The sequence below is a fragment of the Schistocerca gregaria genome, chromosome 1 (assembly GCF_023897955.1).
Source record: "Schistocerca gregaria isolate iqSchGreg1 chromosome 1, iqSchGreg1.2, whole genome shotgun sequence".
NCBI lineage: Eukaryota > Metazoa > Arthropoda > Insecta > Orthoptera > Acrididae > Schistocerca > Schistocerca gregaria.
The window spans coordinates 731250817-731270207 of NC_064920.1; the positions used below are offsets into that span (position 1 = coordinate 731250817).

The 19391-nt window shown below is 43.4% G+C and overlaps 1 protein-coding gene across 8 annotated transcripts in view; it reads left to right on the forward strand.

Moving 5' to 3' along the window:
- Window positions 1-19391, forward strand: part of LOC126267127 (uncharacterized) — a 308818-nt gene that overhangs the window by 102032 nt on the left and 187395 nt on the right. Inside the window, exon 1 of one of the 8 annotated variants that reach the window (XM_049972085.1) lies at window positions 16210-16372. The exons of 6 other annotated variants lie outside the window; for them this stretch is intronic. The gene's annotated coding sequence lies outside the window, so the exon portion shown is untranslated. Of the gene's footprint in view, window positions 1-16209; window positions 16373-19391 lie in introns of those variants that run through there. One more of the 8 variants, XM_049972102.1, reaches the window with a different exon arrangement.

Here is a 19391-nt window from a genome sequence, read left to right on the forward strand (position 1 = left end):
TGGTCTTGAAGCGAAGAACTCGTCGAACCATGTTTGGGGCGCATTTTATTCCGGAAAGGAAGTTCCTTGAAGCTTGTTCCATAAACTAGGACTTTCGATGTTTGCCAAAAAAAAAATATCGGTAATCTGATATATCGAGATTTTAAAAAGTCGTTAGCGGGTGTCGACATATTGAACAAAAATGCTGACATATCGATGTATCGATTGAAAAAATCAACGTGCTGTCTGCGTGCTTAACTGGTTGGTAACGTGCTTGCCTACCCATGCACTGGGCCCGGGTTCGATTCCCTGCCAGGTTGGAGATTTTCTCCACTCGTGACTGGGTGTTGTTTTTTATTTATTTATTTATTTATTGTTCCGTGGGACCAAATTAAGGAGAAGTCTCCATGCTCATGGAACAAGTCAACACATGAAATTATAACACGATATTAGAAACAGGTAAAATGAAAACAAATCATATTCAGGTAACAAGTAAGTTTAAATAAAGAAAATCAACAATGTAACACTGGAATTTGCTTAATTTTTTAGATCTTCCAGGAGCTCCTCGACAGAATAGGAGTGAGCCATCAGGAAACTTCAGTTTAGACTTAAAAGAGTTTGGGTTACTGCTAAGATTTTTGAGTTCTTGTGGTAGCTTATTGAAAATGGATGCAGCAGAATACTGCACTCTTTTCTGCACAAGAGTCAAGGAAGTGCATTCCACATGCAGATTGGGTTTCTGCCTAGTATTAACTGAGTGAAAGCTGCAAACTCTTGGGAATAGGCAAATATTGCAGACAACAAACGACATTAAAGAAAATATATACTGTGAAGGCAATGTCAGAATTCCCAGACTATTGAATAGGGGTCGACAAAAGGTTCTTGAACTTACACCACATATAGCTCGAACAGCCCGTTTTTGAGCCAAAAATACCCTTTTTGAATCAGAAGAATTACGCCAAAAAATAATACCATACGACATAAGCGTATGAAAATATGTGAAGTAGACTACTTTTCGTGTTAAAGTGACACTTATTTCAGATACTGTTCTAATGGTAAATAAATCTGCATTTAGTTCCTGAACAAGATCCTGGACGTGGGCTTTCCACAACAGCTTACTATCTATCCTAACGCCTAGGAACTTGAACTGTTCCGTCTCGCTTATAATATGCCCATTCTGTCTGATCAAAATATCGGTTCTTGTTGAATTGTGAGTTAGAAACTGTAAAAACTGAGTCTTACTGTGATTTAACATCAAATTTTTTCCACAAGCCACGAACTTATTTCATGAACTACATTATTTGATACTGTTTCAATATTACACACAAGATCCTTCACTACCAAGCTGGTGTCTTCAGCAAACAGAAATATTTTTGAATCGCCTGTAATACTAGAAGGCATATCATTTATATAAATAAGAAGCAGCAGTGGCCCCAGCACCGACCCTTGGAGAACGCCCCACTTAACAGAGCCCCATTGGGACTGAATATCACTACCACTATCAATATTGCGGAGAATTACCTTCTGCTTTCTGTTCTTAAAGTAAGAGGCGAACCAATTGTAAGCTACTCCCCTTACTCCATAATGGTCCAACTTCTGCAGTAATATTTTGTGGTCAACACAGTCAAAAGCTTTCGTTAAATCAAAGAAAACTCCTAGCGTTCGCAACCTTTTATTTAATCCGTCCAAAACCTCACAGAGAAAAGAGAATATAGCATTTTCAGTTGTTAAACCATTTCTAAAACCGAACTGAACATTTGACAGCAAATTATATGAATTTAAATGGTCCAGTAACCTTGTATATACAACCTTCTCGATAACTTTAGCAAACACCGATGGCATAGAAATAGGTCTATAATTGTCATTATTGTGTTGTCCTCATCATCATTTCATCCTCATCATCGGACGAAAGTCGCCCAGTGTGGCGCCGACTGAAGTAAGACTTGCACTTGGCGGCCGAACCCGAATGGGACATCCCGGCCAACAATGCCATACGATCATTTCATTTCATTATATTTCTAAGTACCGAACCAGGAAAATAGCGGCCTCGCATTGTAAATATTCTGCCGGTTTTAGAGCTGTATTCTGTACATTTACAAACTAGTAGCCACCCTATCACCCTTGCAGAAAGAATTGAAAGGAAAACTATGCAAGTTCGCCTTTGGCGATAACCACTTTGCTAATAATGGTAACCGCGTGTAAGTGGCACAATAGAAGGTGTCCGACGTGTCCGTTCCTCGGTTTCGTCACGTATCGGATTTGTGTGGAACACTTCATGTCGACTTCCCTGTTTTTTTTTTCACCTCTGCCAAGCCAGCGACCTAGAATTTGTGATGTGGCTAAACGTTGCAGTTTCTGCTGATAATGCCAAGCGCCTATTACATCCGCACGACCCCGCCCAACGCAAAGACTAATCTTGTCAGTTAGATTTTTGTTCATCATTTTCAGCACCTGTTTTTGAAGGATACCAATGTGAAGAAATAGCATAGTAGTTGCATCAAAAATTGTTTTTTAACGCAAACTCTTCACGTCGGAAATCTTTCTACATTTACACCGCCACCCCCCAGTGCAGTTGTACTTCTCCTTTTTTTGCCACATATATTTGATTCACAAAGTCAAAGAGAAATATTGGACGTGATAAATGTTCAAAATGTAGTAAGACCCCTCATTATAGTGAAAGTAAAATTATGTTCCACTACAATTTCAAAAGATCAACTTCAAACATATACCGAAAATTATTTAAAAAAGGTAATCAAAATTAAGTATATCGGCACTCGATACTGATACATTGATAGGCATATCGATACTAACTTGAAAAGATATCGATATTTTATCAACATCTGTACTATAAATAGAGGAAAAGGGAAAAATCTCAGGGCACGAGATTAGGTGAATAAGGCGGGTGCGGAATTTCTTCCCAACCCAAGTCCTGTTTAGCGTTTTTTGTCAGATTAGGAGAATGCGGTCTCGCGTTATTGTGTAGTAGTATCACTTAACGCAGTCTATCAGGTTGCTGTTCTAGGATTACGTCTGCAAGACCTCTCAATTGTTGACAATAAATGCCAGCAATGGTGGTTACATCCCGGGAAAGCAAACCGTAATGCACCGAACCGTCGCTGTTCCACCAGAAACATAACATTCTCTTTTGTGGATGCGTGCAGGTCTTTGTACGAGTAGTTGCTGCTTTGATTGGGCTCAACCATTTCCTTCTTTTCCTTATGTTAACATAAAGACACCGTTTCTCGTCACCTGTAACACGACAGGATAGGTATAATGGGTGTTGTCCACGAGCCGATTAATGACGAGCAAGCAGAGATGCACATATGGGCACCTGCTGATTTTTGTGATTTTGGCTTAGAGCATACGGTAACCATACATCCGATTTTTAAACATTCCTCGTTGCATGCAAACATCGCACGACAAGGGAATGATCACAGTTCATCACATTTGCCCGTTCTCGAATCAACTGACGTTGATCATCGTGGATTACTGCGTTTAAACGATCTTCATCAAACCCCGAAGTTGTTCCTGAACGTGACGAGTCACTAATGTCAAAATGATGCTCCTTAGAACAAGAAAATCATTTTCTTGCCGTGCTCTGCGCTATGGCATTGTCCTCGTGCCTGAGACAAATGTGTTTGGCTGCCTCTGCTGTTGTCAACTCTCAATAGAAGTCAAACAAGAATATGTCGGCAATGTTCCGATTCTTCCACTTGGCATTCCATTTTCTAGCGAACACAATTCCATTCATTATCTCCAAATAACAAAATTGACAATATGTAAACTTAAGCAGCTACAGTGAAGCACAAACAAAAATGACATTAGATAAATAAACCCATAGCAACCAGAATAACAACATGCAAAAAAAAAAAACGCTACGAACTTATGCACCAAAGTAATAGTTTCGTCAACCTTATTCTCCCGAGGTTCTCAATAATTCTGATTGAATATCGTCTGCTGTAGGTACTTTGTTTCGATTTAGGTCTGTCAGTTCTATGATAAGATTATATAATATGCAATGAACACACCAAAAAGAAGATGGTGCGTATTGTCAATGAAAACACAAAAGTATTTAACGTCAAAAATGATAATTAAGAGAAACACTCAAAGTTCCGGTTATTGACACAATCACTGCATAATCCGAGACTATCATACATAAGGAGACAGATGACTGAATCAGACTGATATCTAGTGGTTATGTTTTGTTAATCAGTGGTCTACATCTGACTTGCCTACCAAACGGATGACACGATTGTAACAAGTGTCTCAAGTTGTCTTTAGAAGTGTAGAATGTCTACTGTATGATACTCTCCCTTTTTACCCTCCTCTTAACTGCTTGACATATTTTGATCGTTAGATTTACATGGCGCCAAAAACTCTAAGCTTTTCTTTATGTTTAGTTGTAACGGTAGGAAGAATCTTTCCATTATAGGAACTGGCTACGTTGTGTTATCTTCAGATAATCATGAATTATCATATGCGCACAAAGAAAGCAAGAACAGAACACTGACAGTTTTTGTATTGCTTTTGTGTTATTTTTTGGCTGTAGATCGCGGTAAGATACTGATCTGCAGCTTAGTCCGTGGATGGCGATGGTTTGGTTGTGAGTTTCGGAAGCCACTGTAATTCAAGTAATGGCGCACATTTGATGAATATTGGATTTCGATGACTGATTTACGTCCGCCACTTTGATGACTTAATGGGTGAAAGCATGCATGTGGTATCGGCAAGTTCAGTATTTTCCGTCGGTGTCTGGAACTAGGACGTCAAAAATCTGAACTCTACTCTAACCACTGAGACGAACACTTATGCTCCATAGAAACCTCTGCTGCAGCGTTTGTGAAATGACATCAAATCACCAGCACGCTCGCAAAATAACCCACTGAAATTCTGTTAATATCCACTTGTCCGCCGTGCTGGCTTCTTTACAATATTCATAACTCAGTATGACGCTCAAAACAATGATCCAACCTATATAAAGTCTGGAGAAAACAGTGATATTGACGCATTTTTTCAAGAAAACACAGTCTATATCATGTATTTTATTACTATGACCAGCTTCACCCGATTTAGGTCACCTTCAGCTTAAAATATATACAGGATATTAACTGTCATTGACATCAGCTGAGGCGCGTCGCCAAAACTCTTGCGGATGCACCATTGCTGACGCCACCCCTCTCAATCTTATGTTTATGAAGATGGCTTAATCAATCCGAAAAAATCATAATATTTAAGTACGTCATCTAGAGTACGTTTTGAGAAAACGTTTCAATCAGTCAAAAAGTGAAATGCAGTTGTTACCTACTCGGCGTTTTCGTGGTCATTACTTTATTTTTAGTCTGTTCACAACAAGGCACTTTGAATAACTGCGTTTATTGCTCTCTGTCGTTAAAGCTTGCTAATTCAGAATCTGTACCTCGCATTTTATATGTAACCCGTATTTTCCGCTAATGTGAATCCTTTCTGAATACGTTCTCGAAATGTGGACACTTCATGCAACGTTCTGATATTGACTTAACAAATCTGTAGATACTCGTATTTTTCTCTTTTTAAACTTCCTTCTCCTCTCGGTGAATTTGTTTTAACATATCTTCGAGGCAGGTGAACAGTACTCAGGTATTGATAAGATAAGAATGTCGTAAATGACCTCCTTCATACGTAAGCAGTACTGTCACATATTCCTTCACGTGAAACGTTGAACGGCAGCTTTTTCTTCATTTCACGACTCACGTCAGCAATCCGTTGTTCATACCTTCAAAAGTCACTTGTAGAGATTTTAATGCTCTAGCTGCATCCAGTGCTTTAATGCTGATACAAATATTAAAAAAAGAAGCGAAATTTATTGTCTATTTATGACTACTGCTTTGTGTTTGCTCTCATTGTGCTAACTGGCCTGTGTTTGCAACAAGCACTGAATTTTCTGTAGATCTTCCGAGATCTAGCAATAATTTCCGCGCCACGTTACATCGTGGAGTTAACGCCTATGTTATTCATAATCAGTCGCGAACCGCTACTGACAATATAATTTCTGGATACTGGAATGGGACAGATCCAGTCACGCCCTCCTGAAATGCACCATCAGTTTCGTTCCTTTCTTCCGACTTTCCCCCTTGGAGAAAAGGCTCACAAGTGCACTGATTACCAAAACATTATGGCCACAATGCAGCAGAGATTCTGCGTGGCATGCATTCGATACGTCCTTGGTAAGTCTACGGGTATATGTTGCATCAGATGTCTACCCACAGGTCATGCGCGTCCCGTAAACCATGGACGGGTGTTTTGTGGGTGCAGAGCTGGCGCCCAATAGTGTTCCAGCTGAGTTCCATCGGCTTCACATCAGGCGAATTTTGTGGCCAAGACGTCAGCATGAGTTCACTATTACGCTCCTCAAACCGCATGACACGATTTTGGCCTTGTGACACGGACATTTTACCTGTTGGAAGATGATATCGCCGTCGGAGAATGTATCAATCATGATGGGACGCAAGTAGTTGGCAATAATGTTCACATAGCCCATTTCTGTCATGGTGTCATCGATTACTACCACAGGCTCCATGAAAGCCAAGGTGGATGTCCCCCATCATTGGCCTGCATCCGAGGAACGGATCATGTTTCGAGTAGCCATTTGCCTGGACGATGGCATATCCAGGCTTGACCATCGACCTGGTGTAGCCAGTAACGTCCGACTAGCACACATGTTTACACTGATTCACGACCCTCTCTCGATGTTCCAGTGCCCAGTGTAATCGTAAATAACTGTGCCCTTCGGCGAGCATGGGAACGTGTGGGCATCGTCTGTTGATGAAGCCCATATCCAGCAACATCCACTGAACGTTGTGCTCCAAGACACTTGTGTCTGCACCTGCACTGTACTGTATCTTGAGCTGTACCACAGATCGCCATCTATCCTGCTTTACAGAGTGGCCAAGCCTCCGAACTTCACGTACTGGGATGCGACATTAGACACCAGCCTTGTCGTCTACCCGTGATACCACTTTCATTCAGCCATTTTACATAGATGATCAGGATAGTACGATGATGCCGAGCGGAAACACCTCTAAGATGTCAGGATGGTGTTGTGGAAACTGTAGACCGTCTGTCGGCGCTAATAAAACATGATTAGGAAGTTATAATTTATTCATTCAGAGTTACAATTCTGCGTCTCCTCGTCAGCCTCGGCTGACGCCTCGTGACAGTAGGCAGAAGAATTCTGTTAACTTCTGGTCAGTTAGGCCGCTTCTCCAGCAATTAATTCGAAGTCTGGCAGGCGAAGCAGAGTTGTGTCAGGGAGGCCTCACAATGGGTTAGAACGCTCTCGATCCCACTCCAGAAAATGTCGATTACCCGCGATGTCCCATCGGGATGTACAGCACTGTCAGAAATCGTGTATTCGGATGATCCTGGCCCCACCGGGGCACCCAGAAGCGTCTAAAGTGTCAATCAGGAATAGAGACACCGGACGTCTGTTTCACCAGCCATTCGTGATGATGTTAGTGCGACAGGCAAGGATGTTGTCATCTCGGGAACGGCAAGGAGCTTGTTCTTGAGAAGTTATGGAACATCTAATACATGGATGTCACTACACCGTAATAATCATAGAACCGAGCGCTCCGGTACGAATGCTATCGATCCTAATGACCAACTGAATCCAGATCTGGAGAATTGAGGTATTTATGGGAAGTGGCGGGAAGCTAAGACGTGAGGCTCTTTCCGTTTTGAGCGAATGTGGCCCGCTTCTCTACTACATGTCAGCGGTCCTCGTTCCGCTGTGTTTGCTTAACAATTTGTTACAAGCTCTTAACTGCACTGTCAAGTGTCCGGTAGATGTTGCGTCCTACATATTGCCTGCTGCTTAACGTAACAAGAGCTAACAAATACATGTCTGTCACACTCTCACAGTGGACGTAACTTATGCCTGGCGGCTGGTTCCGGTTTAGCAACCTGGGCTCGTTTACGCTACCGACTTACGGTGCTGATTGTTTCTTTCTGCTGCGTAGCTAGGTCACCACCCCTGCCTGGTGTCGTCTGTGGCTGCGCCATCATAAACTTTAGGAAAATTTTAATTTCTTGCCCTTTTCTGTTCTGTCGTGTACAAATAGCAACAAATGAACAGCCTACCAGCTTCGCAGTTTTCGAGATGCTAGTTTCCAGAAGCTAGACCATAACAAGCCTCTCTTTGACAAAACCGAGTGTGCCAGTGGATTTCTCCATATGTGGCCCGTGCAGTTGCTGGAATGTTTCTTTCCTTACCACGTCGCGGCCTGCAATGCCACCAGGCGACATTCAATCTCGGGGTGGGTAGCGGTCGTAATACTTGGCTCGTTAGTGTGTATTGACGATATCTTTCCTTCTATGTGTGCTTGTCCAGTAAGGTACGCAGGACAGCGTCTGCGAATTTCTGAATCGATGTTTACTAAACGCGTCGCATGTCGTGCCTGGATAGCCCACTCGGTGAGAGAACTGTCTACGAAAATCAAAGGGTCTAGTTTCGGGTCTCCGTCCGGGCATAGTTTTAATCTGTCACGAGATTCGAAACAGTACACTTTACGCCGCAAAGCCCCAGACTAATGTCGCATATATGGTAAGATCGCGCCGCATTTTGTTTACTGACCGTATGGCATTGGTGGCCATATGTCCCAACTTGAGTAAGATCAGCTGCCAAGTTGCAAGTCTTTTCAGTTGATTGCACAGTGTGCGATTTGCGTGTCGATGATGACGAAATGATGATGAGGACAACACAATACCCAGTCCCCGAGTGGAGGAAATCTCCGACCCAACCGGGAATCGAACCCTGGCCCGCTGCACCGCGGTAATGAAATAAAACGTTTTTCGAAACGCAATAAATGCAGCGTCAATCTGGAGACAGCTGTATCCAATTCTCTGAATGTCGTTATGGATCTGAGGTAGGCACGACGGCATCTACTTTTATTTAATTTTCGCGTCAAGTAGTACACGGGATGTTTCACATGTAGACATACCTGTTGGAAGGACACCTGCATAATTATGCTACGGCACGTTTTGTAAAACTTTATGTGTTCGTTCTTTATCGATGATGAAGTACCGTCGTTCCTCATTTTGAAAAAATGGTATCTAAATGACGGCAGTCCTCTACCAGGTTCGAAGCTGATTTCTCACATCGCTCTAAGAGTCTACTGGTCTAATCAGTAAGTCACGTAATTGTCGATCACAGTCTGGCGATTTACTGTGATATAGGAAGCATATAGTTTTTCTCGCTTAAGAATCATTAAGATCAGCCTACACACTTTTGAGCAAGATGCAAGCGCTAACAAAAAAAAGGGAAAGAAAGAAAACACATCAATATCAAACCATCTGAAAACCTTCCAGTTTTTCTGAGACGAGAGTGCGGACAAGTCAATTGAACGACGGAAGTTTCAGACTGTACTGTTGAGAAACAAGCTGGTGTATCCTGACGACAGAGGGTCGCACAGGACTTTCATCTGTGTTCTTGTGATAGGAGCGAACCGGCATTTATGTTGTAGTGCATGTACCAGCCTTGCTAACTTCAAATTCCTTAAGCTTTCGACTTGAGGAATCCCTGGGCAGCGAACCGAGCGTTGCAGCGTCGTGGTTAAAAGTATTTTCGTATTTTGGAGTAAAGGGGTTAAAACCCCAGTCTGGTCATCCCAATTGCGGTGTGTTGTGATTTTCCTAAGTCCCTGCCGGATAATGCTTGTATGGCCCCCTCAGCATGGCGCCTTTCGTATGCTTATCCAAACAAAACTTGTACTCCCTACGTAATGATTTCGACCTTCCTTCTTCCATCCTTCCGCGGTACATACAGCTTTAATTAGCTCTAGACATCGAATCAAAAAGCGAATTGCGCGTTTCTGAGAGATTACCTGTCGTGCTATTTTCGTTAGTGTCTTCAACACATTCGTACGGATCTTTGGAGACCAGTGACGGGACTATTGGCGAACGGCCTTAATAAGACCATACTTCTCTAAGGCACGCCAGGAGTGCAAGACAGAAATAATAACATAAGCTGCTCTACGAACACGTATCGCCGGTAGTAAGTGATGCCGCATAGTCATGTTGCAAAATGAAGCTAAGTTTGACCGAATGGTACAGTTTTGACTTCTGTATCACACCAGGCGAAGCAATGGCATTTGAGAGGATGCTTATAACAGAGACACAGACTCTATCAACACCTCTGTCACTTGTTCAGTATGATGCTCCAAAATATATGCAGAATCACTGTAATCACGTACTGAACATGAGTGCGTTGTTTTAATTCCAGATAAGGGCGACGTGTTGTCACTCCAGTGACAGCGTCCATACTCTCACTGCAGCCTGAAGCGTCAGTTATTGACAACTTCACAAATTTCGGATAGTAGTAACCAGGACCGAAAGGGAGACGCTAATGTCGTACATTCCAGAAAAAAATTTTATTTTATGGTAGCTTCGCAAATAACAGATCTTGCGACAGCAATCTGGTTATAATGTCGTGATACTTTAACCGTTTGTCCGCCCCGGTAGCTGAGTGGTCACTGCGATAGAATGTTAATCCTAAGGGCCTGGGTTCGATTGCCGGCTGGGTCGAAGATTTTCTCCGCTTAGGGATTGGGTGTTGTGTTCTCCTAATCATCATCATCTCATCCCCATCGACGTGCAAGTCGCCAAAGTGGCGTCAAATCAAGACTTGCACCCGGCGAACGGTACCCGACGGTAGGCACTAGTCACACGACACTTATTTTTACTTTCACCGTTCTAGTTCCGCACAAAAGGAAGTATGTCGCCTTAATGTGAGATTTTCATTATCATAGGACTGTGTTCCCTTGCTAACGGCAGTTCTGGAAAGAGAACCAAATACTTCGCAAAGTGATCCTTCGCCAAGGCGGTACACGTCGTACACTACTGGCCATTAAAATTGCTACGCCAAGAAAAAATGCAGATGATAAACGGGATTCATTGGACAAAATTATTATACTAGAACTGACATGTGATTACAGTTTCACGCAATTTGGGTGCATAGATCCTGAGAAATCAGTACCCAGAACAACCACCTCTGGCCGTAATAACGGCCTTGATTCGCCTGGGCATTGAGTCAAATAGAGCTTGGATGGCATGTACAGGTACAGCTGCCCATGCATTCGGGAGGACGATGGTTCAATCCCGCGTCCGGCCATCCTCATTTAGGTTTTCTGTGATTTCCCTGAATCGCTCCAGGCAAATGCCAGGATGGTTCCTTTCAAAGGGCACGGCCGACTTCCTTCCCCGTCCTTGCCTAATCCGATGAGACCGATGACCTCGCTGTCTGGTCTCCTTCCCCAAAACACCCACCCCCAACCAATCTCAATGATCAAGTGCCCACTGCAATCGCAAATGACCATGTAGTTGGATCTACATGATAACATGAAGGGATCATGTGTTGTGGGGCCCCATGTATAACATTATGGGCTGAACGGTGTGCTCCGAAACACTTGCGGCTGCACCAGCATTATGCTCTGTCGTCATATGTGACACAAATTACCGCCTATACTGTTTTACAGAGCGGGGAAACCTCCGAACTTAACGACCTATGATGAGTCATGGACACTCAGAACCTTGTCGCCTACTTGCGGTTTCAGCGTCATTCAATCACTTTCCACAGATGCTCGCAGCCGACCACCTTCACCGTTCCCGAGATGGTAGTTCCCCGGCGTTGTACCATAACGCGATTCATTGGCAGAACACTTAGAAGGTGCAACAGGTCTCTAAACATTCATGGTGGTGTCTGATTGTTCTACATCGTGTCTCCCTACCACTTTCGCGCAACGACGCTCTGAGCATGTTTTTTAGGGAATTAACTAGTTTGAACCTGGGACCTGTTGCTGGTAAGGAGACGCCAGACCACACATGACATGTAGAATTCAGAAGAGTTCAGTGAGACTAGCGATGATATAACCAAATACTAAATGATCTCAGCGTCAGCTCCACTGCGCTCCCTGTAAAAGAATCTTAATACTAACTAAATTTAGTGGAAAGGGTTCAAAGCTTTCCTATTTTTAGTTAGCTGGTAAAATAACGTCGAAAAAGCAGTTAAGTTTACCATTGGAAATTTTATTCTACTCACAAAACATCGTTTATAAATTGCACTATTGATAAAAGGAAATGTTTTAATACAGGATGGTAAAAACCAACTGCGTTCAACAAAAATGTGAACGAATATTCCCTAAATAGGTTTCCAAGTTCTACAATCGATCGAAGGATGACCTATGCCATATCACATCTATAATCTAGGTTTAATTTAAGTTTCACAAAAGAGAAAACTATCAAAATGGTCTACAGTGACCCTCAATTATCATTAATAACTTATCTAACTTGTCGTAAATTACAGTGGCTTCTCAATAACTATATAAAAGAAAAATCATCGCGTTTCAGATCTGTTCTTCAAGTGGCAAATGTGAACACCATGAGTTTTAATTAACGATCACCATTAGTTTTACGGAAAAAAGGGGTGTAACAGATGAGACTTCTGCAGTTCTGAGTGAAGCCTTATGCGCTCAAAAATGCGGCATCGCGTGCGTTCATTACCTTGTCGGTGTCTAAGCAGCGTCAGGGCGGCAGCGGCCGGCGCAGCAGCCATCCAGCCCGCCGTCTCGGAACTCACTCTCCTCTAACTTCTCCTTACTACCATTTTACCGAAGTTAGTTTAAAAAGCTATCTGGCTGTGTTTTCATCTGACCAATGAGGGTCTCAATGTTAACCTTACGCTCCGCCTACAAAAATTCTGTCTATCCAATGGGAAACGTTATACTTTTCGTGGTGGGGCAATGTTTTTAAAGTTTGCAACGTAACAGAGACGCTAAAAAGTCTCACGCTAAAACCTGCAGCTAGTGTGGTCCTTTTAGCGTTATCGTGAGATCTATACTGCTCTTCTGGAGGGCTCTATCTTTTAACATGGGCTGGGGAGTGATCCTAATGTAACAGACACGCGAAAAAGTCTCACGCTAAAACTTGCGGGTGGTAGTGGCCCTTTTTGTGTTATCGTAAGATCTATACTGCTTTTCTGGAGGGCTCTAGCTTTTACCATGGGCTGGGGATTGTCCTTGACATACCTGAGACGCGAAAAAGCCTCACGCTAAAACGAGCGAGTTGTATAGTTGTACAGGTAGGCTCGCGGCGTGGGTGCCCAGCCCCTCCCTTTTGTAGCTTAACACGGTTCTGCTCTCGGCTTCTGTCCTCGTTTCTCCCCTCGGAACTGCGTCTGCCTCACGGTGGGAAGGTACGACATGCATTTAGGTATTCTTGTGTTAGTCTGTGGTATTCCATTTGCTCACTCGTTACTCGTATTACTTTGGTTAATTTAATGTCACAATTTATTCGGAGCTATGTGACATACTACTGGATTTGCTTATCATGTCAGGGTTTTCATGTAAGGTGTTGGATTTGCCTGATACCTTACAGGTCTACCAAAGAGACTGCTTACACTACGCTTGTCCGCCCTATTCTGGAGTACTGCTGTGCGGTGTGGGATCCGCATCAGCTGGGACTGACGGATGACGTCGAAAAAGTACAAAGAAGGGCTGCTCGTTTTGCATTATTGCGAAACAGGGGAGATGGTGTCACAGACATGATACGTGAATTGGAGTGCCAATCATTAAAACAAAGGCGTTTCTCGTAGCGACGGGATCTTCTCATGAAATTTCAGTCAGTTTTCTCCTCCGATTGCGAAAACATTCTGTTGGCACATACCTACATAGGAAGAAATGATCATCACGATAAAATAAGAGAAATCAGGACTCGAACAGAAACATTTAAGTGCTCATTTTTCCCGCGTGCCATTCGAGAGTGGAACGGTAGAGAGACAGCATGAAGGTGGTTCATTGAACCCTCTGCCAGGCACTTTATTGTGATGAGCAGAGTAATCACGTAGATGTAGATGTATATAAAGAACTATCCTTCATCGAAGTAGCTTATGTCAGTGAATTTCTGCGCTTGCAGCTCGTATCGTCACTACAGTGATTCCCCATTTGTTTCTACTCCGCGAGTGTGCTTTCGTTGCCGATTCACTAGCACGCAACGCCACTAGGCATTTCTCAATATCGCCGTGAGCAGTGGTGATGATATCTTGGCTCATTAATGTAAGTAACAGTGATTGTGTACATCCATTATTAATCCAGACTAGTACGTACGAGGTTTCTGACATTCACATGTTTTAACAGTAGCAGGTATTTCTTAATTACTTCATTGTCAACTGAGGGAGTAGGTTACTGCAAACACTGAAATTCACTCGCTATATACACTCCTGGAAATTGAAATAAGAACACCGTGAATTCATTGTCTCAGGAAGGGGAAACTTTATTGACACATTCCTGGGGTCAGATACATCACATGATCACACTGACAGAACCACAGGCACATAGACACAGGCAACAGAGCATGCACAATGTCGGCACTAGTACAGTGTATATCCACCTTTCGCAGCAATGCAGGCTGCTATTCTCCCATGGAGACGATCGTAGAGATGCTCGATGTAGTCCTGTGGAACGGCTTGCCATGCCATTTCCACCTGGCGCCTCAGTTGGACCAGCGTTCGTGCTGGACGTGCAGACCGTGTGAGACGACGCTTCATCCAGTCCCAAACATGCTCAATGGGGGACAGATCCGGAGATCTTGCTGGCCAGGGTAGTTGACTTACACCTTCTAGAGCACGTTGGGTGGCACGGGATACATGCGGACGTGCATTGTCCTGTTGGAACAGCGAGTTCCCTTGCCGGTCTAGGAATGGTAGAACGATGGGTTCGATGACGGTTTGGATGTACCGTGCACTATTCAGTGTCCCCTCGACGATCACCAGAGGTGTACGGCCAGTGTAGGAGATCGCTCCCCACACCATGATGCCGGGTGTTGGCCCTGTGTGCCTCGGTCGTATGCAGTCCTGATTGTGGCGCTCACCTGCACGGCGCCAAACACGCATACGACCATCATTGGCACCAAGGCAGAAGCGACTCTCATCGCTGAAGACGACACGTCTCCATTCGTCCCTCCATTCACGCCTGTCGCGACACCACTGGAGGCGGGCTGCACGGTGTTGGGGCGTGAGCGGAAGACGGCCTAACGGTGTGCGGGACCGTAGCCCAGCTTCATGGAGACGGTTGCGAATGGTCCTCGCCGATACCCCAGGAGCAACAGTGTCCCTAATTTGCTGGGAAGTGGCGGTGCGGTCCCGTACGGCACTGCGTAGGATCCTACGGTCTTGGCGTGCATCCGTGCGTCGCTGCGGTCCGGTCCCAGGTCGACGGGCACGTGCACCTTCCGCCGACCACTGGCGACAACATCGATGTACTGTGGAGACCTCACGCCCCACGTGTTGAGCAATTCGGCGGTACGTCCACCCGGCCTCCCGCATGCCCACTATACGCCCTCGCTCAAAGTCCGTCAACTGCACATACGGTTCACGTCCACGCTGTCGCGGCATGCTACCAGTGTTAAAGACTGCGATGGAGCTCCGTATTCCACGGCAAACTGGCTGACACTGACGGCGGTGGTGCACAAATACTGCGCAGCTAGCGCCATTCGACGGCCAACACCGCGGTTCCTGGTGTGTCCGCTGTGCCGTGCGCGTGATCATTGCTTGTACAGCCCTCTCGCAGTGTCCGGAGCAAGTATGGTGGGTCTGACACACCGGTGTCAATGTGTTCTTTTTTCCATTTCCAGGAGTGTAATTTCAACCAGCGTTTCCATTGGAGTTGGAACTAGTCCAAAGTTTGTGTCTTCTTTAGGTAGCGAATTCTTCAGCGTATAATTAAAGTCATCAAAGCCTAAGAATGATATTGTGAAGTAATTTAAAACATTTGTGTCTTATTTTTGAAGACAGACAAGACGTAAAAAGCTCCTTGTAATCCCGAGGCGTTAGCGCTATCTGTATCCCTCACTTTGGCCTATTTTCGTTGCTCTTGAAGAAACATTAAGAGTGTGTCATGTACGTCAATAAAGCGCAGCGAGGAGCATCCGCGGCTGCCATCTTCGTCAAATAACGCTGACGGGACGGTCATACCGAGTCTATCTTCTTTCAGTTTCAGATGAAATTAATCCATTGGCACTTTTTCTTCTCTGATTACTTTTTAGATAACAAGCGAAACCTTAGACAAAGGAAAAGAAGTTAAAACGTTAAAAGGAAGATGTCCGGTTTCGCTTTACACCTTTTACAGCAGTTGTCGTACTTGATCCTCAGGAGGCAACTAGATAACACGCGGCTTACCTAACCGGACCAGGCAGGTGCCGGGCATATCAGTTGAAAGCCGGCGTTCGAGTTGGCTGCAGCCCGCTTTAACTGTGTGTTTCTAGGACATTCGCCATTCTTTCTAACCTGTTTCAAAGTCTTTTACTCGCAGACTAATTTTCAGCTACGTCAGAACGCGAAGTCCTCCGGTTACGAGTGCTTCTTGAGGTGAGTAATCGAGAACTGCAGCTGAACGAAAGAGTCCTGCTTCGCAGTCTGCTCTAACTACATCGCGATTATATGTTATTGGCTTTTTTCTGATCGTGGCCACTGCGCCACTGAGTTGTGAGAAAAGTTTGCCATCATTCAAGTGTTCTCTCATTACATCTCCCCAATCATTAAAGCGGAAGGCTGAAGGATAATGGTCGCTGTGGCGGTCGTGATAAGCGCTTCATCCAGTCATGCGCGTAAAACAAGTGATTACTATAGACTTGTAGAAGTTCATTAATTAATCTTATCGTGACTTCGCGGTTCTTCCTTAAGCGCCCAGTATGAGGGCAAGATGAAGACTTTTTGACACTGAGGTGGCGTTCTTATCAACTATGATTTTTCGCTGTGTAATGTTGCTCGACCAAAAGGTGGCTTATTTGAATTCTGGCACGGAAATAAATTTTCGTTGTCAGAATTCCGATGACGAGGAAGGAATGGGTGGTTTTATGTTTCTACGATCGCTAGTTTTTATATTAATATCCTGGATCGAATTCCAAAAGTATTTTTCGTCTCTGGTGAGTTGGGGTCATCCATCAGACAGATTGAACATTAGTGCCTCTGGAGGTGAGGATGGCATTGGCTCGGTGCCGAGCTTTACCCTTATTATTTTCACTTCTGCATAGGTACACTTCCATGAAAATGTTTACATTTAGAAAGTTACACTTGACTACACAAAAAACGCGTTGGATAGTTGACACTGTGTACAAAGAAACAAAAACATTTTGAAGTGCACAGCCAACGTTTCCGGGCGATGCGAGCTTCTTTTTCCTGAGCTCTCGACCATGGACCACTAGAGCATTAATCATTTTGTCTGTTTATTTTGTTATTTATTTATTTATTTATTTGGCAAAGGGTAAGTTCCATAATAAAATAATTGTGAGGAGCATCATTTAAGTTTTCGTGGCGCCATAATATCGATCTTCTAAAAAGTCCTGTTGGTTCACTGTGAAGTTCAACATTTCCAATATAACAAATCGATAGGCTAATATTTAATGAAGCGATATTCTGTTGGACGGTGATATTGATAAACTGCCACATGGCGAGATTATGGTAAAGTGCGGAAGTAAATCGAGAGATCGAAATGTTTCTCCTAGCACGAGTATAATGTATAATCCACTTCTATGTAGTGAGTCGTTAAATTTCTTCATGCACTAGAGAGATGTCCGAAATGTAGTCCCCTTGAATCTCTCGAGACGTAGAATATTTTCAATAACGGAATCTGACCGAAAGGAGAGGAATCTCTTACTGGAATGAGGACATTAATTTCGATGGATTCCACGGTATAATCCATCTCCATTAACCCTGGAACACACGAAAGGGAGAAAACGTTACATTGCTACTGAATTATCGTAAATTTTACTACTGTATATTTTATTCAAAAGAAGTCATAGTTTATAGTTTATGCACTACTTAATTACAATTACAAGATCTCCAGCGCTTTGTTACATATAAAATCAGTACAAAATGTACTGTTTTACACCCTATACTGATAATACCAGATTTGCGGGAATCGCGAATTGCTACCAACTGCAATCGTAAATTTTACGAGGGTTTAGTAATCTAGGGTTAAGAGACATCGTGAGTAACGAAAGCGACATCACTTGCTATCAGGAATGTCTCATAGCACTGTTATTTTGTTCATCGCAAATTTACCGGAATATATTCGAAATATTAATTGGAGTATAGTACCGTTTGGTACGCAGCCTTACATCCAGTCACAGGCATGAACACATACGGTCTACTGTTCTTTGACAGCGTCATGAAGGCCATAATTCAACTAAGCTCAAATACTTCCGTAATCTTTCAATATTCATAATTTTCCTCAATACATGACATAAAGTCTCTTGTCTGAGATGCCGGTTTCAATTTCGGTTTTACAGATCGAAGTTTTTCCGCTAGTATAGCAGACCTCAAAGAGGTGAATTCAACCTCATTTCACTTTCCGAAATCCGATAAGCGGAAGTCATACATTTTGAACATCAAACTGATTGCTGTCTTACGAGGAAGTTTTTGATCTCGTAACCACATAAGGAAATATGTCACGTCGCATTAGGAGGAAACAGGTAGTACAGTGCCGCGACATCGGTATAAAAATGACACTACGGGAATAAAGCTTTCTTCATCCGCTGCCAGCCCACCGCATCATGAGGAATTGAAAATAGCAATAACGCAAAAGATAGCTTTTTATTCTGACTGTATAGTTCGAATCAATCAAATTCTGGTTGTTTTGAATATAAATTGACATTCACAAATCAATATAAACATTCTAATTGTTTACGGAGAACCCAGAGGATCACGATGAGAACAGCTGAGCTGCACGTACAAAGGTGAAATTTATTACTCTGGGGTAAGCTGAAAGATGAAGCCTATGAACAAATTCCCATAACCCAAGAAGTTTTAAACCATCGTATTGTTGCAGTGTGTGCGACGATATTTCCGAAATCTCATGTCTGTCCAGAAGTCATCGCACGAGCAAACGGAAACGTGTGTTGCAGTAGTCACTGGCCATTTCGAAGACACTAAGCAAGCGAAGTGACACAGTACTCAATAGTGGACTCGAAGCCGGACGGCGGTTCGAATGTCAGTCTAGTCACCCACGCGTAGGTTTCACTAATGGTAAACGTCTCGATGGTTCCTTCTTAAAAGGACACGGCCGATTTCCTGCCCCGTAACTCCGCAATTCAAACTTGTGCTCAGTTTTTAGCGATCTAGTCGTCAACGGGACGTTGGATCCTGATCTTCCTTCCAACACCCGACGACTTGAATGGAATGTTATAAATTGTTTATCATCACTTCTGTGATTTCCATTTTGTTGCTGTTGCTGAAACAATATTACAATGTAAATGTGTATGATTATCTCATAATTAAACTTCTGTTGTTTTCTTAATGAGAAGTTATTATATACCGATCTCTGTACGTTAATTTGCTTCTTCACCGATTCATTCCATTTATAAAATTCATCTTTCGTTCAAATTTT